General features: G+C 39.1%; 1 protein-coding gene across 1 annotated transcript in view; it reads left to right on the plus strand.

Moving 5' to 3' along the window:
- The first annotated feature begins 22397 nt into the window (after window positions 1-22397).
- The window catches only part of LOC143031759 (uncharacterized), a 22842-nt gene continuing 22524 nt past the window's right edge, over window positions 22398-22715 (plus strand). The window contains exon 1 of the mRNA XM_076195997.1: window positions 22398-22494. The gene's annotated coding sequence lies outside the window, so the exon portion shown is untranslated. The remainder of the gene's footprint in view (window positions 22495-22715) is intronic.

Raw genomic sequence — 22715 nt, forward strand, 5'->3', positions numbered from 1 at the left:
CCAATATGGATCAAACAAACCTAAATAATTATTTTATTACTTTTTTTTTACTAGTGTTTGGCCCAGAAGTGCTAGAACTGATTCCATTGAAGTTGAAGTATTTTCCTCAACTGAGTATTCACTGTATAGTTCTCGATATGAAGATGTCACTCAAATCACTGCTTGAAGATGATTGATATATATGTTGCTCAGTCTCATTGTTTTCAATAGTTCTTAGTATTGTGGGGTTATTCATTATTAGTGTCCAACAGTTCACACATAACAGTGAGTATTCTTTTTTTTTTCAATCTTCCTTCAACTTTTCAATAAGCACATCAGTCACTTTTCTAAGGATTATTGTTATGTGCTTCTTATGTGTTTTAGTATTGTCTTGGCAGTATTTCAAGTGCTGAACCATTCTGTTTTACTGAAAAGGCCTAATAGTCAAGATTTAGATATCACTATGGGTAGTTTCTATAAATCTGTAAATAAAAAATATACAATAAGATGACACATTTAGAATACAGTTATAGACTATATTTCAATTCTTGATATTCTTTGAGGTTCATTAGAAAACCATAATAACCAACCACACACACTTCTTGCTGAACCTGTACTAACATGTAGATCTAAACTACAACTATCTGTGCTGATTCTGTACAAGTGGAAACATGTTGCAAAAATTGCCAGCTCGTTCAGTACTTGTATGAATTGAGAATTTGTAAATACATGGTGTTTACTTATAAGTTAATTACAGGAAAATTACCAAGATAAATAATCTTTATATGGCTGTTTGTAATAGCGTAGAGATTTTTTTTATTAGAAGGAAGGGTAGTGAGTGGTGGGATGAGGAAGCAAAGAAATGTGTAGAAGAAAAGAAGCAGGCATTCATAGATTGGCTGCAAATTAGGACGAGGGAATCGTATGAGAGGTACAAAGTAAAGAGAAAGGAAGTTAAGCATAAGATAAAGGAAGCAAAGAGGAGAGCAGATGTGAAATGGGGTAAGAGTATGACAGAAAATTTTGAAAGTAATAAAAAGATGTTTTGGAAGGAAATTAAAAGAGAAAAAGGAGGCAAATCAAGTAGAGAGGAAAAGGTAAAAGGTGCAGATGGAGAGATGATAATGGAAGAGAAGGCAGTGAGAGGAAGGTGGGCAGAGTATTTTAGTGAGTTGCTAAATGTGAAGCAGGGTGGGGAGCGCTAAGAAAATGAGAGTGATGAGTGAGGAAAATGGAGGAGAAATAGGGAAGGATGAAGTGAAAGCAGCTGTTAAGATGAGAGCAGGTAAGGCACCTGGTCTGGATGGATGCCATGCAGAATGTCTGAAGAAAGGAGGTACAGTGATGGTGGACTGGCTGGTGAGGTTATTTAATGTTTGTTTGAGAGAGGGTAGAGTGCCGGAGGACTGGAGGAGTGCCTGTATAGTTCCGATTTGCAAAGGAAAGGGGGACAAGTGTGAGTGTAGTAGTTTCAGAGGGATCAGCTTGTTGAGTGTAGTTGGGAAGGTGTATGGGAGGGTCTTGATTGGGAGAGGAACAGAGGGAGTAATTGGTGAGGAAGAGTGCGGGTTTAGGACAGGTAGGGGTTGTGTAGATCTGATCTTTGTGGTAAGACAGATATGTGAGAAAGCTATAGGAAAAGGTAAAGATGTTTTCTGGGCCTTTATGGATCTGGAAAAGGCTTATGACAGGGTAGATAGGAAGGCACTGTGGGAGGCACTGCAGATATATGGGATAGGAGGAAAGCTGTTAAGAGCAGTCAAGAGTGTTTACGAGAGTAGTAGAGCTTGTGTTAGGATTAGAAATGGATAGAGTGAATGGTTTGAGGTAAATGGTGGGACTTTGTCAGGGATGTGCAATGTCACCCTGGCTGTTCAATCTTTACATGGATGGGGTGGTGCGAGAGGTGAATGCAAGGGTAGTGGGTCAGGGGTTGGAGATGATTAAAGAAAATGGAGAAAAGTGGGAGGTGAGCCAGTTGTTGTTTGCTGATGACACTGCGCTTGTAGCAGGATCAGAGGAGGGATTGAGGAAGTTAGTGACAGAGTTTGAGAAGGTGTGTGAAAGAAGGAAGCTGAAGATAAATGTGGGTAAAAGTAAGGTGATGAGATGTACAAGGGGAGAGAGTGACAGCAGGCTGGAGGTGAGCATTAACCTCTTCCCTCCTGGGCACATCGCACGTCTGGCAGCATTAGCTGCCCGATGTGAGATGTTGTGTCATAATAATCGCATTATAAAAAATAAAGTCAGTGCTCAATCGTTCGTTCTCTTTCACTCGTGAATTTTGATAACCATAGAAAATATGATGAAGCCAGTTTAGAGAGAATGGAAGTTACATAGGTACAACTACAATATAATCAAGATGCCGACGTCGGCATCATCGAGTACCCACTTGGTCCTCATGCCACCTATGTAGGTGTCACCGTATGGAAGTGGTTAAGGGTGAAAGACTGGAGGAAGTGGATAGTTTTAGATATTTGGGTGCGAATGTGGCAGGAAAGGGAGGAGTGGGGTGGAGGTAGAATGTAGATTGAGAGAAGCGAGTAAATGCCTTGGTGGATTGAAAAGTGTAATGAGAAATAGACATCTGGGAATGGATGCTAAGAGGAGGTTATATAAAGTAGTGATTGTACCAGCAGCATTGTATGGAGCAGAAACATGGAACATGAGAGAGAAAGAGAGAAGGAGTTTGAATGTGTTTGAGATGAAATGTCTGAGAAGTATGATAAGGGTTACTAGGCTGGATAGGGTAAGAAATGAGGAGGAGAACGGGTGGAAAGGGAACTGGGAGATATGGTTGATGAAAGGATATTAGGATGGTTTGGACACATGGAAAGAATGAGTAAAGAAAGATTAGTAAAAGAAGTATGGAAGGCAGAGGTGGAAGGAGTGAATATGAGGGGGCATCCTAGGATGAGATGGATGGATGGGGTGAGAGGGGCATTACAAAAGAGAGGAATGTCTGTGGAGGAAGGACGGGAGAGGACAGAATATAAGGGTGAATGGAGAGGGATTGTGTATAGGTGATGCTATGATGCATGAGGGGGAGTGGGTGGGGGATGTGGGGAGAGGAAGTATGTATGAAGAAAATTGACTCATCCCGAAGGGATTTCTCCCTGTCTTCTCCTTTTCTGCATGCTGTGGATGTGCTGTGTCTTGCGACACTGCTTGTGACCCAGGGCAGTGGTCAGGATGCAGGGATGACCCATCATCCAGGAGGTGCCAAGATAAGAGGAAGGGAGGGGAGTGGAATATATAGGAAATGGAATGGGTGGGAATGGTTTCTATGCCTTTTTCTTTGTGGCTACCCCCCATGTAGGGGAAAAAAGCCTTTGGTATATGTATGTATGTAGAATAAATGTAATTAGATAAAGAGTTAAAGTCTGAAAAATATGTACAGTTGACAGACAACATATGAATATGGCACTCATTTATATGTTAATTAAATGAAAAATAATAACATTTTTTTTTACTGATTCTATTAGCCAAAGCTCATGCCTTAATTTTATCTATCTATACAGTCACTCTCCGAGTTACGACCTAGATTGGTTCCGACCAACCAGTCGTAAGTCGCATCCCATTCAAAATGGCTGACACGGGTAAATTATATAAATCTGTTGCGTTTTTAAGTAACTTTTTCTATTGAATACTATTATAACAAGTTGTTTACTGTTTATATATCAATTCTATGCTTTTTAGTTTCATTTTTATAATTTTTTTTTTTTTATGTTTTAATACTGTGCTGTTTTTCAGTATATATACATATACAGGTATTGTATGTATATACTATACCTGTATACACACACACACACGCATTAGATATAACCTTGCTTACCATTTTTAAGGTTTTTAAATTGCAGTTTCCTTTTAATAATTTTTCTCTTATGGGATCCAATGTATTTATCGTTTCATCCAGCAGGGCCTCTTCAGAATAACATAGTGGAAAACATCTGACTCCTTATATAACCCGAGCTTGCGGGGAGAAACGAACATAAAACTGGTGTAAACACAATTTGCATAAATTGCTTGTTACTTAATTATCAAAATTGCTAAAGGTTTATTTATCGTAAAAAATCCATTGTTTTGATCTATATTATCAATGAGAGTTATAAAAGCAGATTCAAAACATCTTAAGTTTCATAGTATGGTTTTCATATTTAATAATCTTAGAATTATTCCAGTCAGCATTGTGGCCTTTATCGTATCTATGTCCAACAATGGCATTATTCATATTGTAAGTTTTCATATCATATTCATGTTCCGATATTCTTTTATCAATACCACGGAAAACTTTCACCAATGTAGACCTTTTTACAACCTAAACATGGAACACAGTAAACATCTGCTTGACGAGCATTTTCCCTATTTTTATTTTGACTTTTTTATAAGATTGCCAGCTGTTACCGAGCTGGTGGTAATGTTGTGAAAATCAGCTCAGTAAGCTTCCGTGGTGTTGATAAAAGAATATTGGAACATAAATATAATATGAATAATGCAGTTGTTAGACATAGATAAGATACAGGCCACAATGCTGACTGGAATAATTCTAAGATTATTGAATATGAAAACCATACTATGAAATGTAGATGTTTTGAATCTGCTTTCATATCTCTCATTGATAATATAAATCAAAACAATGGATTTTTTCTTACAATAAATAAACCTTTAGCAATTTTAATAACAAAGTAACAAGCAATTTACGCAAATTGTGTTTACACTAGTTTCATGTTCGATTCTTCCCGTAAGCTTAGGTTATATAAGGAGTCAGATATTTGTCCACTATGTTATTTCTGAAGAACCTCTGCTGGGCGAAACGTTAGATACATTGGATCCCATACTCTGCGTTTGGCTTCTCTCCTACAGTTGTATATAGCATTGTTTTCAGTTGCTTAGTTGTTAATATGATATGGTAGGTTAAAGAAAGAAAATACTTATTATAGAGTATTCTTATCAGTAAACGCATAATAGGCATCTGCTAGACGTGGTCATAAGTATGTAAATATCCTTAATCCTTAATTGATTTATCAAACTCTTCCACAAATGGCTTAGCTACAGGCGCATTACTGCTAGCAGCCTCACCTTTCGATAACACGTGGTGAACCTGGTAACACTCTGGAAAGCGACAAAACCACCCGGCACTCGCCATGAATTCATGAGAAGCGTATTCTTCACCTGCACGTTCTTCCAACATGCGAAATTAATTTGTAGCCTTACTTTGCACTGCTTGCAACATCACTTTTACATTTCTTTTCCTATTATCTTCCAACCACGTGTATAGCAACTTTTCCATCTCTGCCATAATTGTCGTATGCGATGCCGGGTTGCCACAACTATCTTACGCGGTTTGCTGCCAGACATACACAGTAAACTCATAATAGGCATCTGCTAGACATGGTCGTAAGTACGGGTGGTCGTAACTTGCGTGCGTCGTAACTCGGATAGTGATTGTATTTATATATATATATATATATATATATATATATATATATATATTCATTTTAATACCACAGGAGTCAAATCTTGACCACAAATATTTGGTAAAGTTTTTTTTTTCGCAATCTAGAGTTTTAAAACTGATATTTGGATTCTTGTCTTTTTCTGATTCTAGATATATACATTAATGTAACTATGACTTTTATCACCATAATTATTGGTTGTTAAATGATAGTGACCTCTCCTATGACCTCAAAAAATCTGAAGTCATATCTCATGAACAGTGGTTTCGATTGACCTTAAAACTACCTTTAAACAAAATTTTAGCAAAATTGGATAGATGAGGGTGTTAATTTGAAATAATTATTCTTGCTCTTACAAAGTTTTACCTATATGCATGTATTTGCATTTTTATGGGTGAAATTTCAACAACCCTTTTCTGACCATTTCTCCATTTATACAATATCATGCACTTTTTATATATTCCACTTTGTTTTTTCATCATCAGTGAACAGAAATATATATATATATATACATATATATTTATATTCTTATATATATAAACATATATTCTTATATATATATATGTATGTATATATATATGTATATATGTATATATATATGTATGTATATATGAATATATATATATATATATATACATATATATATATATATGCAATATTATATATATACATATATATATTTATACACATATTTATGTATATATATATATATATATATATATATATTGTCAGTGTATTTGGGCAGGAGTTTTTCTCAAATGCATGTATCATTAAAAGTGATGGCTAGTTGTGCATTAATTATTTTCTTAAAGGTATTTTCCATATACCTTATGGATTTGTGTTCCTTATAAAGGAAATTTATGACTTGACTGCATGTAGTCATGTTAGCTAGATCGCGATTTCGGGTTCAAGACCCTTCTTCAGTAGCTATAAGGATGTTCTTTCTTATCAGGATAAGAATTAATATGATTAGTCTAGTTAAATTTCTAAGTTTTATACTAGAGTTTTCTTTACTTGCTAATCACTTGGGGGAGGTCACCTGGTATTTCGGGCAGTGACGAAATGTCACGTGCACTGGGGAGCCTCCGGGTTCGTGTTGTGGCAGAATGTGTCATGCTTATGGTTATAGCATTTTGTCTCTTAATTGGACGAGTGGCGTTTTGTCTCATATTGGTGTTTGGGGTGTTATGTCTCGTGTTTGTATTTGTAATGGTTTGTCTCATGCTTGGAAGGGCTCTAAGGTCTTCTGCTTGTACATTTAGGTTTGGGCTTAACTCATTAATATACAACGTACTGGGAAGACGAAAAACATATTAAAGACATCGTCTTTAGGAACTGCAACCCGGTAGAAGACAGCCATGTCTTACATATGGTGATTTTTTACAAGAACCCCCGCACTTGCTCCTTAGTGCTGAAAAATTATTTGTCTGGCAAGTCTGGGACTCTGTCAAAAACCAATGTGGTGTACAAATTCAATTGCAATTATAGAGACTGCGCGCTCTACAAATGTGCATACATTGGGTTTACAACCTGTAGTCTCAGCCATCGCCTAACGCTCCACCTCCATCAGGGAGCGATTAAAAATAATTTTCAGCATGAGCATCAATCTTCCCTTGATAGAGCAACCATTGTTAGCAACACTGAAGTAGTGGTCCTGGAGCCGCAGCGTCTATGTCGTGGGACCACCCCAACCCCAAGAGTTGGGGGCCAAACAGCGGCAACCAGCCCTGGCCACCAGCTCTACACAGGTGGCACCGATCCCCAAGAGGAGCTACATCTGCCTTGGGGAGTACCACAATCCTTTTTCTCAACATGCAATATTACGTTTTTTCTGCACCGAGGGGTGATTTTCCGGCGATCACCCCTCTTCTACTTTTAGCCGGAGATGTAGAGAGCAATCCTGGGCCCACCACAAAATACACATGCCCAACATGCCCATTACTACGAGCAGACAGACAAAGGGCTCAGTTCAGTGCAATATGTGCAAAAACTGGGCCCACCTCACTTGTACAACACTTGCTGACACAAACCAATACACAAACACTTGGACATGTTCTACCTGCCCTCCAGTAACCCCACTCCCACCTCCCCAACCACAGCCAGCACACTTACCCACTCCCAATTTCCATTTGCCCTTATCCCCAATCAGTACTCCCCTTCCTTTGTCCCCAATCTCTCCTTCCCCCCCCCCCTTCTAACCCTGATCCTATACCTTCACCATTAACACCCCAACCTCAACCCTAAACGGCAACATACAACACATACAGAACACACAACATCAACATATTACAACACAACATTGACGGTATTAACATGAACTCGAACACTTTCTTAAACAACACAACATACACATTGCAATTATACAAGAAACAAAACTAAGACACACACACAAAACACCATCATTTCATAATTACACCACCATCAGACAAGACCGGACTGACGGCAATGGCGGTGGACTCATCACCCTGATCCACCCTGTTGGTTTGTATTCAATACTCATTAACTTGTATCAAATGTAGCATGAAAATATATGTGGATCTTAGATTAAAAATTGTATCAAAAGTAGTGAAAAAATATATATGTGGTTCTTCTCCAATAGTCATTAAATTGTAATAAATACAGTAAGAAAATATATGTGGGTCTTGTTCAACAATTATGGTACTCAAGATGTGTAGGTCCTGTTCACCAACCAGTGACTCAACTGACTTGGGTTTAATAACCTGAACATTCGAGGTAGCTTATGACATAAGCTACCACTTTATTAGATCTTATCTATTTATTATTTTTTGCTTAGATAATAGCGCAAGTACACCACTTACCAGTGTATCATCTTAAACAATATAACTTGCATCACTTATTTGAGTCAGATGAGTAACGTGAACTGAATAAATCTTCCTAGAGTGGATCATCATACTGTATTTAGATTCAGGTGTTATGAGTCCAAACATGGAATGTCATGGAGTTATATCAAAATATGACTGCTGTAGCCAGCTGGACCATTCCCCACTTCTAAACCTTATGACATGAGAAAAAAGCTAGAATAGAATTTGAGTTATTCTTGCGTTTGTGGGGTGGGTATGGATGTAGATTTTGGGTGATTTTCAGCATATTTCTAATGAAAAAATAGAATGCAATATAACATAGCACTGTCTCTGTTAGTGTTACTACCTATTCTATGTCAGGTGATGGCAAGTACAAAGGGTGTGTTTAGGTATTAAGGGACTTGAGTATGAAATGGCTTGTACACGAAACATCCACTATCCTATTGCAGTGTATTACAGATTTTCAAAGAGTTTAGGTATGAACCTCATAAATATATATATTTTTTCCAGGATGAGGGTACCTATCACCATTTCTTTGGAAGAGCTATTCATAGATTCCATGTGTGTCATGCAATAATAAGGATCCAGTGTGACATCTTTGGCACGGCTATATCATGAGTCATCTTAGATATCATGTAATGACCCCCACTATAGAGAATCCTTTCCAATGTGACCTGTGTGATTTTGTTTTCTCACAAAAGGATGGACTTGCAAAGCATATGAGGACCCACACAAGAGAGAAGCCTTTCCAGTGTAACCTTTGTGATTCTGCTTTCTCACAAAAAGGTTATCTCACAAAACATATGAGGACCCACACTGGAGAGAAGCCTTTCCAGTGCAATCTTTGTGATTCTGCTTTCTCACGAACGGGTAGTCTCACAATGCATATGAGGACCCACACAGGAGAGAAGCCTTTCAAATGTTACCTGTGTGATTCTGTTTTCTCAAAAAGGGGTGGACTTACAAGACATATGAAGATCCATACAGGAGAAAAACCTTTCCAGTGTGACCTTTGTGATTCTGCGTTCTCAATTAAATGTAATCTCACAAAGCATATCAGGACCCATACAGGAGAGAAGCCTTTCCAGTGTGACCTATGTCGTTCTGCTTTTTCACAAAAGAATCATCTCACAAGACATTTGAGGACCCACACAGGAGAGATGCCTTTCCAGTGTTCCCTATGCAATTCTGCTTTCTCGGCAAGGGATTATCTCACAAGACATATGAGGACCCACACAGGAGAGAAGCCTTTCCAGTGTGACATTTGTGATTCTGCTTTCTCAATTAAATGTAATCTCACACAGCATATCAGGACCCACACAGGAGAGAAGCCTTTCCAGTGTGACCTTTGTGACTCTGCTTTCTCATTAAAGAGTAATCTCACAACACATATGAGGACCCACACAGGAGAGAAGCCTTTCCAGTGTAACATTTGTGATTCTGCTTTCTCACAAAAGGGTTATCTCACAAAACATATGAGGACCCACACAGGAGAGAAGCCTTTCCAGTGCAATCTTTGTGATTCTACTTTCTCACAAACGGGTAGTCTCACAATGCATATGAGGATCCACACAGGAGAGAAGCCTTTCCAGTGTGACTTTTGTGATTCTGCTTTCTCACAAAAGGGTTCTCTTACAGAGCATATGAGGATCCACACAGGAGAGAAGCCTTTCCAGTGCAACCTTTGTGATTCTGCTTTCTCAGGAAAGAGTTCTCTCACAATACATAAGAGAACCCACACAAGAGAGAAGCCTTTCCCGTGTGACCTATGCAATTCGGCTTTCTCAGATAAGAGTAATCTCACAAAGCACATGAGGACTCACACAGGAGAGAAGCCTTTCCAGTGCAATCTTTGTGATTCTACTTTCTCACAAACGGGTAGTCTCACAATGCATATGAGGACCCACACAGGAGAGAAGCCCTTCCAGTGTGACTTTTGTGATTCTGCTTTCTCACACAAGGGTCATCTCACACAGCATATGAGGACCCACACAGGAGAGAAGCCTTTTCAGTGTAATCTTTGTGATTCTGCTTTCTCAAGAAAGAGTAGTCTCACAATGCATAAGAGGACCCACACAGGAGAGAAGCCTTTCCAGTGTGGCTTTTGTGATTCTGCTTTCTCACAAAAGGGTTATCTCACAGAGCATATGAGGACCCACACAGGAGAGAAGCCTTTCCAGTGCAACCTTTGTGATTCTGCTTTCTCAGCTAAGGGTTCTCTCACAATACATATGAGGACCCACACAAGAGAGAAGCCTTACCAGTGTGACCTATGCAATTCGGCTTTCTCACAGAAGAGTAATCTCACAAAGCATATGAGGACCCACACAGGAGAGAAGCCTTACCAGTGTATTCTTTGTGATTCTGCTTTCTCACAAACGGGTAGTCTCACAATGCATATGATGACCCACACAAGAGAAAAGCCTTTCCAGTGTGACTTTTGTGATTCTGCTTTCTCACATAAGGGTCATCTCACACAGCATATGAGGACCCACACAGGAGTGTGACCTGTATCATTCTGAATTCTCACATAAGAGGTCTAAATTGGCACATGGCGACTCACGCTGGTGAGAAGCCATTCCCATGTGATCTGTGCAGTGAACAGTGTTCCCTCTAAGCTGTGCGCCTGTGTGTGCACACGTTTTACTAGTGCACAAAGGAAAAGTGTGTACATGGAAGGTGTTCAAGATGAAACTGAAATGCTTTAATCAAATAAATTAAATGTATAATTCCATAATGAATTCAAAATAAAAGATGTGAGTTTGAGAATCTGTCAATGACTCCTGAAATGTAAGTGTACAATTTCATTATTTCACATATAATTATGAGATTGTTAGTACTGTGTTTGGTTGTTATTCATCATGAGTGGTTGTTCAGTCAAGTGAAATAAATCAAGAAGCATGTGATTAATTTTACCCCTCACATTTAATAATTCTGATGGCATGGTAACTCCAAATTCTTTATGCAATCCTTTTTTTTTTTTTTTTTTTTTTTTTAATAAATTCTATTTGGAAAAGAAAATTTTTGAAGTGTTTCCTACTGAGACCTAAATTAGAAAATAACAGCATGAGTGAAGAAGATTTGAAAAAAAGGCTACTGAAAGAGCTTTGGTTAAGTAGAAATACTAAGATTAGCACAACATTCAAACAAAGCCAAAGCAAAGATCAGAAATTTAAAATTATAAGGGAAAAGGAAGCTGTTGGAAAGGCCCATCTTGATTCTCTGCTCAACTTCCTTCTCAAAGTAATGAGGACCCACATTAGAGAGGTCATTCCTGTGTGACCTATGCAATGCAGCTTTTTCACAAAAGAATCGCCTTACACATCACATGACCCACACTGGAGTGTGACCCGTGCAATTCACTTTTCTCACAAAAGAGGTCTCTCAAACTTCACATGGTGACTCACACTTACCAGAAATTCCAGTGTGATCCGAGTGATGAACAATGTGTCCTCTAAACTGTGTTTGGGCACACAGTTTTTACAACTAGTGCACAAAGGGAAAAAAGTGTGCACACAAGATATTCAAGATGAAATTGAAATGTTTTAAAGAAATTAATTATTTGATAATGATGAATTTTAAAGAAAAATATGTGATTTTGAGAATCTGTCAATGACTTTTGAAATATAAGTGTACAATTTCATATCTTCACATGTAGTTAGATTGTACTGTGGCAATTATTCATCACTAGTACGTGTTCAGTCAAATGCTCTAAATCAAGAAGCATGTTATAAATTTTGCCCCTGGAAATTCAATAGTCCTGATGTCCTGATATAATTAAGAGTACTTGATACAATACAATTTTTCTTAATTTCATTTTGAAAAAAAAAAAGAGATTAAAAAAAAATCATACTGATAAAAAACAAACTAAATGAGCGTTTGAATAGTAGATAAAAGTGCAACTTTGAAACAGAGCCAATGCAGTACTTGAAAGTTTGAAATTATATTAAAGGAAGAGGGAGTTGCTGGAAAGCCCCCCCCCCAACTTTCTACCTAAAAGATAAAGGAAAACAAAAGTCAACAGCCATGTTTGGTAAATCATGCACGCAGACATGGTCTGTATTTTAATCTGTAGTCCTTTGTAAATTTACAAACCGGTAAAGGAACATTCTTCAAATAACAAAATTGCAAAGAAAAGTCAACAGCCATGTTTGGTAAATCATGCGCGCAGACATGGTCTGTATTTTAATCCGTAGTCCTTTGTAAATTTACAAACCGGTAAAGGAACATTCTTCAAATAACAAAATTGCAAAGAACTGATGCACCATGTCAAATTCAAAGGAAGCAAAAGGTGTTAGGTGAAAATGAACTGCTAGCTGCTAGTGAATGTCTGGATGAAATGAAAACTACTGTGCCCATTTACAACCCAGATTCCCTGAGGATGAGGAGGTACAAGAATGGTCAGTGTTCAAAATCTCCTCTATTTCACATTTTGATTCTTCACGAGGTAATGAACATGTTAATACCCTTTGTCTTGATACCACAGAAATAATCTATTTGTCAGGCTAACTATTTAAAAAGTCTGTGTAAGAAAAAATAGATAAATTATATCAAATATTACATAAATGATGGTACTTGCTCTTCAAAATGAAGAGTTCTGTGACTTGTTAAAGTTGATAAATCTGTATCAGTCTAATGACTTGTTTCTTGGCCTAAGACCTGCCTATCCACAACATTTAATCAAAATATAAATATACCAAGGCTTTTTCCCCCTTACAAGGGAGGTAGCCAAAAAGGAAAAGGCATAAAATCATTCCCACCCATTCCATCCCTGAATACACTCCACACCCCTCCACCCTCCCTCATATCTTAGCATCTCCTGGATGATGAGTCATCCCTGCACCTTGTCCACTGCCCTGGATCCGAAGCAGTGTCGCAAGACACAGCATATCCACAACAAGGCCACTTCATTAATTTGGCGTTCCCCCCTTTCCGTCCCCCCATGCAGGACAGGAGAAGACAGGGAGAAATCCTCTCGGGCTGCATCAATTTATTTCTCATACATATTACCTTCCCCACCTACTCTCCCTCATGCATCACAACATCATCCATACACAACCCTCCATTCACCCCTATCTTCTGTCCTCTCCCATCCTTCCTCAACAGACATTCCCCTCTTTCCTAATGCCCTTTTCACCCTATCCATCAATCTCATCATAGGCCGCCCCCTCATGTTCACTCCTTCCACCTCTGCCTTCCACACCTCTTTTACTAATCTTTCTTCACTCATTCTTTCCATATATCCAAACCATTCCAATACTCCTTCATCAACCCTATTTCCCAATTTCCTTTCCACCCCTGTTCTCCTTCATTTCTTTTATTTCTACAAACATTTAATTTAGTAATAAAAATCGTGCATGGCCACAAATATATATATATTCGTGAAGCGTGGCAGGAGATTCTCTTTTAAGCATATTCTGTTGAAAACGACAGCAAATTCATTAGAAATTAATTTCTTTCTTAAGCTTTCTAGCTTTCGGAAAGTAGATTTCTGGGGAAATGAGAGGGGAAGAAGCAAATTTCCAATTGACATTGGTAACTTATATTAACACAGAAGTCTGTTATATACAAAATAAATGAAAATAAACAAAACAGTATAATAAACCCAAGACGTTTCGCAGATCGTTCTGCATCTTCAGTTGGAATGAAGGGAAGTGTGACCAAGACTAGTATAGATATGTATAAAGGAAAAACTTGGAGAGGTCACTTAATGACTCCTCTGTTTCCTGGCGCTATTTGGTTGGTTCCTAAACCTAGCCGATCGCCTAAGGCATGACATTTTATCCTCTGCGGGGATATTTTGGACCTTTATGGGTGTTCTCTGATCTGGTGGTTGTATTTTGGTGAACAAATGTCTCCTACGTGTAGGTTTCATGCTGGGGAGGAGGGAGAAATCATTTGTTTGTACGTTAATAATGGGTTGTAATTCTTTTATTACAGCCTCCAAAATGGTCAAACGTTGGAGGTCCTTCTCCTCTGCGACGATTTCTGTGTTGTGTACCATGGTTTCCCTGTCGAGATGGCGTCTGTGGTGGGTCCAAAGGTGTTGTTTCGGTCCTTGTTGTAGGTGAAGGGTGATTCTTCTGGACAGGGTGGTAGTTGTCCTTCCCACGTAGGTAGATAGAAATCTACTTTCCGAAAGCTAGAAAGCTTAAGAAAGAAATTAATTTCCAATGAATTTGCTGATTCTTTCAAGATATCAGTTTTAAAGGGGGAAGGTGTTACGCCTCAGTGTGAATATGATGAAATATTTCATGCCCGCCATTGTCACGCCCTTGCGTCAGTATTGCAAAAATCATAAAAATTGTGTGTGTGTGTGTGTGCATTGTTTTTAACTTTACGTTGACTTTTATTTCCATCGCATTAAGAATTTAAAATTGTATTCTATTCATATTACATTAGTTGTATTGCAACCATATTAAGAATCATGTGATGCATAGATTGCGTGGAGGCGTGAGAGGGGAGGGAGGAGATATACATCCGGGAAGTACGTTCCCGACGTCCGAGCCATTGACGTAAGGACTACCTGGCACTCCGCATAAATGCGCATTATTGACGTCATTGGCGAAGGTTATAATCAATCAAATCAGCCATTCTCAGTCCACTGCTGAACAAGGCCTCCTTCATAGCATTCCATGAATCACACAACCGCACCAACCCATGCCACGTAACTCCTGCAAACTTCTCTATCGTCTCTCCACCTGTCAGGTCTCCCTCTTCCACGCTTCCCATCTCGCGGCGTCCAATCACTAGCACACTTGCTCCATTGCTCATCAGTCGTTCGTACTAACCTGCCCAATTCCTCTTTCTTTTGCGGCCTTCACAATATCTTTCACTATAGTTTGATCTCTCACCCAATTTGCTCTCGGTCTCTCAGCGTTATTCCCATCATTGATCTCTCTATTCTCCTCTGTGCAGTTCTTAGTTTTGTTTCCATCGCTTTCGTCAGTTTCCAAGTCTCACACCCGTAGATTATTGCTGGCAGAATGCATTAATTGTAAATTTTACATTTCAAACATAAATGTAGAAAGCCTCTCAGGATTTATTATACCAAACACTTTCCAAACAATTGTATTTTTTTTTTTTTATTCCATTATCATGCTCTTTCATCTGTTTCACTATCTGGCCTAAGTAATTATAATCTTCAACATCTTTAAGACTCTCATCATCAATTACAATCTCTTTACTTTGAACTTTCATGTTGAACATTACTTTGGTTTTACTCTTATTTATTTTAAACCTACTTTGATACTTTCCTTGTTCAGATCACTCAGCATATCTTGCAAGTCTTCTGCTCTTTCTGAAGTAACAATAATGTCATCCGCAAATCTTAGGTGGTTAAAATATTCGCCCCATTAACCCATTCAACTCCGATGACAAGATGTCTTGTCATTTGGTCAAATAAAACAAAAAATCATAAAACACCAAAATGTTTGATCAAACACCAGAAAAATATGACGTCAATCCTCGCTTCGCTCGCAGCGAAGCGAGGACTGACGTCATATTTTTCTGGTGTTTGATCAAACATTTTGGTGTTTTATGATTTTTTGTTTTATTTGACCAAATGACAAGACATCTTGTCATCGGAGTTGAATGGGTTAATCTTCAAACCTTTCTCTTCACAACTCAACCTTTTGAAAATATCTTCCAAACAAGCTGTAAATAGTTTGGGTGAAATTGCATCGCCTTGCCGTACTCTTTTCTCGATCTTGATCATTTCTGTATCTTTATGTAATCGAATTATAGCGGTGCCTTTTGCATAAATCTTTTCTAGAACCCTTACGATCTATTCGTTTGTACCTTGGTTCCGTAGCAAGTTTATTATCGCTGTTTGTTCACCAAGTCAAAGGCCTTCTCGTAATCTACAAAAGCTAAACAGAGAGGTATATCGGATTCAGTCGTTTTCTTGATTAGTTGGTTCATCGCCTGCAAATGGTCTAGAGTCGAATATCCACTCCTAAAGCCTGCCTGTTGGTTTCCATCTGAAACTTGACCTAGTCTATTTGTAACGATCTTGGAGAATACTTTGTATAAATTTGATAGCAAGCTAATCGGTCGATAGTTACTAAGGTCCTTCTGGTCTCATTTTTGTGAAGCAAAATCTCTATAGCATTGCACCACAGTTCAGGAAGGCATTCTTGACGTAAGCACTGTGTATCCAAGTGAGCTAACTTAATATGAACTTCTTTCCCTGTGCCTTTCAACAGATCTAACGGTATAGCTACCATCTTCCCCGGGTGTTTTTCCTCGTTTCATATTTTTAGAGCAATTTCTACTTCCTTTGTTATCTCAGGTATACTACTGACGCCTACAGATGAATTTACAGACTCAATTACGGTCTTCGTCGACTAAAACTCTTGGTAAAATTCTTCTACTCTTTTTACCATTCTGTCTCTGCATTTAATGATTTCTCCATTTCTATCTTTCAAATATATCATTTGCTGTCTTCCTAAAGCGTGTCTGCGCTCGGTCCCTTTGATACTTTTACCTTTCCAAATAGTTTCCTCTATTTCATCCATGTTTCTCTTTCTTTTTTTCTAATCTCTGCCTTTTGTTGATAAGCTTGTATATTTCTACTCTATTACGTCTCTCCTGCTTTTAATCTGCATGGTCCTTCTTTTAATAAGGTAATTTGTAGCTTTGGACTATTTGTTTTCTCTAATATTTTTGTACATCCTACTTTCTCTGCCGATTCCCGAATGATATTCACTAAATTGAAATTCATATCTTGGACGGTGTCCTCGTTAGTTTTTAGGGCTTCGAGTGTATTTTTAATTTCTTACTGAAATTTCATCTTAAAACTAATTTATTTCTCTCGGCTCTGAAACTGAATTTAGCTGTGCAACCTACCATTCTATGGTCACTACCTATGTTGACTTATTTATGACCGTAACATTGCTAACGTTCTTGCTCTCATCTCCTAATATGAAGTCTGACCTCTGTAAAATTGGTGCATAAACTTGAACTATTTTTTGAGGGTACCTTTTACACAGCCTTATCACATTCCAAGCTACCCTGTTTGATAAACTACTGAACTTGATTATGTTACCACCAACCTCTCGGTTTATCAACAATCCTACTACACTAGATCTTTCTTTGCCCTTACCTTTATAGTAGAATAGGTGGTGACCATCTTGTAATTGTACCAGTTTTTCTTCCGCTCTTCGGACTTCGCTCAGTCCTACGATGTCCCACTTGATGTTCTCTAGTTCTTCCATTAAACTCTCCAGCCTATAGTCTTCAGAGAGAGTTCCTACGTTGTAGTATAGATATTACTTTTCTTCATATTGTTTGATGTCCAAGACTTGGATCTCCTTGGGCGGTGCTTACTCACATTCGATGGCACACTGCCCGTAAGCACACACTATGTATCATTCTGCTGAAAAGGACCACAGATAGTGGTCGAAATATACAGAATTTCTGTCCATCTTATCTTATTCTCCGACAGTTGGTCAATAAGTCTAAAGCCACGTCCACACGGTCGAGCATTGTCCGCCGGGCACGAGGGCTTTGCTCGACAACGGGCAATTTCATCGGGCAAACCATCAAACTGTCCGTTCCCGGCGCCATTTGTGGGCAGTGGATGGATGGAGGGCTGACATCGCTGCCAAACGCACGAGGTGAGGTGCGAGCAAAGTTAGCAAACCCGCTAAGTACAGACCGCCAATTAATCGCTCGCTCAATCGCCCAATGGCAAAAGCCCTCTTTTATACACTACTATCTTTTCATTTTCTGCCACGTCCACACGGTCGAGCACTGTCCGTCAGTCACGAAGGCTTTGCCCTTGTACGAGAAGTTTCAGCGGGCAAACCATCAAACTGTCCGCTCCCGGCGCCAATAGAGGACTGGATGGAAGTCTTCCGTCACTGTCAAACGCACGAGGTAAGGTGCAGGCAGATCCACTGACTACCACGCTATTAGTACACCATGTCCACACCGAGTGCTAGTGCATATTGGTCACGACAAGACACTATAACTTTGATTGATATATATAAATCACATGAATGTCTGTGGAATGTAAGGTGTTTTGATTACAGAAATAGAGACAAACGTGCTGCTGGTGTAATGCTTTGCCTCATATTTGTCTCTTGCCTCTGAATGTAGCTCTCCACTTTCGATATACAAGAATATAAAAATTGTTTATGTCCATCCGCACGTAATTGCGGAACAAATTTCATTTTCCTCCTGCAATTCACGTAGGATTGTCACAGAGCTATCCATCCTTTCACGTCTCTGCAACCACTCCCGGCACCAGACACGTCTCTGTGGTCTCTTGTTTTTCTTTTTAATGCAGGCACCAATTATGATAGAATATAGTGCTATCTTCTTTCGAAGTATGGAGCGCACCATGGTGATCTTACCGTAATGAACCACTCGCTCACAACAACTGCTGGCGTCCAACTGCCCTCCAACCACCACAGACAATTGTGTGGACATCTTACGCGGGCATAGTCTGCAGACTTTGCCCTGCCAGGCACAGCCTGCCAGGCATAGCTCGACCGTGTGGACGTGGCTTTATAAGAACATAAGAATAAAAGAGATTACAAGAGACCATAAGGCCTACACTAGGCAGCTCCGTATCCATCACCACCTGTCATCCTGATCCATAAAGTTATTTAATCGTTTCTTAAAACAACTGATAGTTTCAGCGCTTACTACATGGTTAATAAGTCTATTCCATTCGTCGACCACACTATTATTAAACCAATTCTTGTCCATACCTTCTTAAATCTAAATTTCTCCAGTTTATAACCATTACTGCGAGTCCTGCCCTGTTGTTTAAATAAGATGACCTTGTTTGCATCACCCTTGTTAAAGCCTTTGATCCACTTGAATACCTCTATTAGATCACCCTGCACTCTACGTCTTTCCAGAGAGTGTAAGTTAAGGTGCCTAGGCCTCTCTTCGTAAGGCAAATTTCTGAGTCCATGTATCATTTTGGTCATTCTTCTCTGTACTGATTCTAGTGAACTGATGTCCATTCTGTGGGACGGAGACCAAAAATATACCGCATATTCAAGGATGGGTCTAACTATCGCTAGAGTTTGATAATCACCTCTGCACTTCTACTCGTTACTGTTCTGGCAATGAAACCTAATGTTCTGTTATCTTTATTCCTGGCGCTAATGCACTGCTTCCTGGTTTTAAGGTCCGGACTCACTAGAACTCCCAAGTCTCTCTCGCACTCAGTTTTCTCTAAAAGCGTGTTATCTAAGCTGTGTCTATTTTCGGGGTTGTGTAGCCCCACGTTTAACACGCTACACTTAGAGATATTGAAGTTCATTTGCCATTTCACAGACCATGTGAACAATTTGTTAAAATCATCCTGCAGAATATCTGCGTTGTCTCCTGACCTAATTTTGCGTCCTATTTCAGTGTCGTCCGCAAACTTACTAACATCACAATCTATCCCATCGTCTAAGTCGTTTATGTACATAATGAACAACAAGGAACCCAAAAACCGAGCCCTGGGGGACCCCACTAGTAACATTGCCCCACCTAGATTTTACCCCATTTATGGTGACCCGCATTTTCTATTACTAATCCAAACTCTAATCCATTATAACACTTTTCCTCCTATGCCATGGGCTTTGATTTTATTTAGTAGTCACTGATGTGCCACCTTGTCGAACGCTTTGCTAAAGTCAAGGTAAATAACATCGTAATTATCATTGGAGAAACCATGTTGTGTATCACGAATTAAATCATGTCTTTCGATGTGTTCTCAGTCATTTATTATTTATTCAAGCATTGTTCCTCTAACCGATGTCAAACTGATTGGCCTGCAATTGCACATAGACGATCTATCTCCCTTCGTAAAAACAGGAACAGCGTTTGCCTGCCTTCAAGCAGTAGGCACAAAACCAGTGTCTACCGCTTTATTAAATATTTCAGTTAACTGGTCGCAGATTTCAAATTTACACTCCTTAAACATTCTCGGAAAAATTTCGTCTGGACCCGGGGATTTTGTAGCTTTGAGTCTTTCAATCTGCTTGACTACTTCAATTTTACTAATGCTGATAACAGACAACTTTCTTCATCCCCACTGAAAATCGGATCGCACTCAGGTACTGTAGTAGTATTTGGTTCGGAACAACGCCAGGACAAATGAAGATCAACACAAACTATCTAATCTCTTTCTTTTGATAATTAGCCACAAGGTGCGACACTAGAAGTGTCACATGAGAAATATAGGTGAAGCTCGGACTAAGGCCACAACTTAGTGGAGCTTATGGTTGTAGCTGGACGTGGAGCCTGACGTCAGCGAGGCGGTAGCAGAAGATGACGGCGAGGCTCGATGGGACGGCTAGAAGGCTGGACGAAGAGATGTTGTTGTGTGTGCTGGTAGTCACAGTTCTGGATTCTGGATTCTGGATTCCAAGGAAAGACCACCTCTCTTGCGCGAGATCGGGTTTTGTGGGAGGGGAAGAATGTCTGCAGGAAAATGAAAAAGATAGTAGCGTATAAAAGAGGGCTATTGCCACCGGGCGATTTGCGAGCGATTAGGGGCTTGTTGGTGGTCGTGACTCGGGAGAACTGGGCTAGGAGCTTGGACGGCGGCGTCAATGCCGGGAGGAAGAGCAGATTATATCACCAACGAAAGTTTGGAAAATGGTAGGAGACGTAGTAGGAGAGAAAGGGGGAAAAACGGAAAAATCTTTAGTGGGAGGTAAACTGAAATGAGATGTAGTATAAGAGAAAGTTAGAAAGGAAACGAATTTTAGTCGAAGAAAAAGGAAGTGTATATGTTTGTGCGTGGGATGTGGCTATGTTCGTGAGAGGTGTGTGTGTGTAATTTACGGTAAGTGAGTAGATTTCACTTCCCGCGTGTAGAGGGCGTTCCTGATTAGCCCAAGGTAAGGCATGAGAATTCCTGTTTTACCTCAGGTTGGGTTTGAGCTGTTTGCATATTTTTGTAGCCTGTCAGTTAATGGGCTACATGCGATATTATTATTGTTATTATCATTATTACCATATTATCATTATTACCATATTATCATTAATACCATTATTATCACAGTTCTGGTCATCTCGGCGAAACGCCGACCTTTTAAAGGAGGCTGGCGGGAACGTGAGGAGCTTTGCAAGTTCTTGATTGGCTGACCGCTGGCTTGCGACTTACGCTTGTCAACTATGTGTGTGACGGGTCGTGGGATGCGTCACGTCACTACAGTACTTTATCTAACCTCTCATCAGTAAACACAGTGAGAAAATATTTGTTAAACTCCCCACTCATTTTTCCTTCGATTCTATCATGACATTTTCATCTTTCTTTATTTTCTATTTATTTATTCATTTTTTTCTATAGAGATGAAAGCCCTTTGGGTTGGATCTTGCTTGACTGGCAATCTTAATTTCATAATATGATAATTATGCTTCGCTGTACGTGTATTCTTTTTAATTAACCAGCTTTGCCATTTTGTTATATATTGATCTAAGGTGTGTTATATCTTGATCTAACAAAATCAAATTGTAATACATAGGTAAAATATACCAATCTTAATCATAAAGTACAAGGATACAAATGTAATATGGTGAACTAGTAAAATGAGCAGTTAAGACATTTCAATCTTAACAAGAGCATACGTACACATCTTGGAAGACAAAGGGAAGGGGCGATTCCTGAGTGAATAGGAGATACTTAAACTCGATAAGGAACTATACTTAATTAGTGCTAGATTCGCACAACAGTTGCTGGAGAGAAGGGGGAGGGAAAATATCAAGAAATAGTTACTAGAGCCCTTAAGACTTCCAGCGGTTCCATAGAGCCGATAGAAAAGCAATAGCTAAAGGGACGGAAAAGAGACAAAAGAAAATGTGAAGTAATACGCAGTGTGTCACACATGTTTAACTTTATCACAGCGTCAAACAGATGCTGTGAATTCATTATTTTAAAAGCTAGCGAATAAAATATGCCTTTAGACGCTTTCACCAGCCTGTCCAAAGCGAACAAAAGCAGCGCCAATTAAACCACGCTTAGTATATATAAAATATAAAAAAACATAAAGTATAAGGTATGAAAATATTAAATATAGAATATGAAACCTAGAGAGAAAGCAGAAATAGGAAAACATATGAAATACATATAGAAAACCTACATCTTCGCCCTAATGTACCGTTTGCTTACATATGACTTCATAGCTCGATGAGAACTGCTTTGTACTCCTTCATAAAAGATCTTGTTTTCGTGGCTGTGCCTTGTACAGGCCAAACAAGTGTGCTTACTTCTTGAATTCGTAAGTGCAATAATTTAATGATAAGGTAGCTTAGAGTATGCGTAGTGTGCTGGCCGTTGCTACATTTCAATTCCCGATTAGCAGTGCATTTGGTATTCAGAGCAGAGGTAAACTTGTGGGTAATTATAAAAATGTTTGTCAGTCGTGCACCTGCAGTTACCTATATAATCGGCTAGCTCTTATCATTATGAGTACACAATACTCCATATATAAGTACGGCA

Source organism: Oratosquilla oratoria, chromosome 12, assembly GCF_046742065.1.
Source record: "Oratosquilla oratoria isolate Oo_2021 chromosome 12, ASM4674206v1, whole genome shotgun sequence".
NCBI lineage: Eukaryota > Metazoa > Arthropoda > Malacostraca > Stomatopoda > Squillidae > Oratosquilla > Oratosquilla oratoria.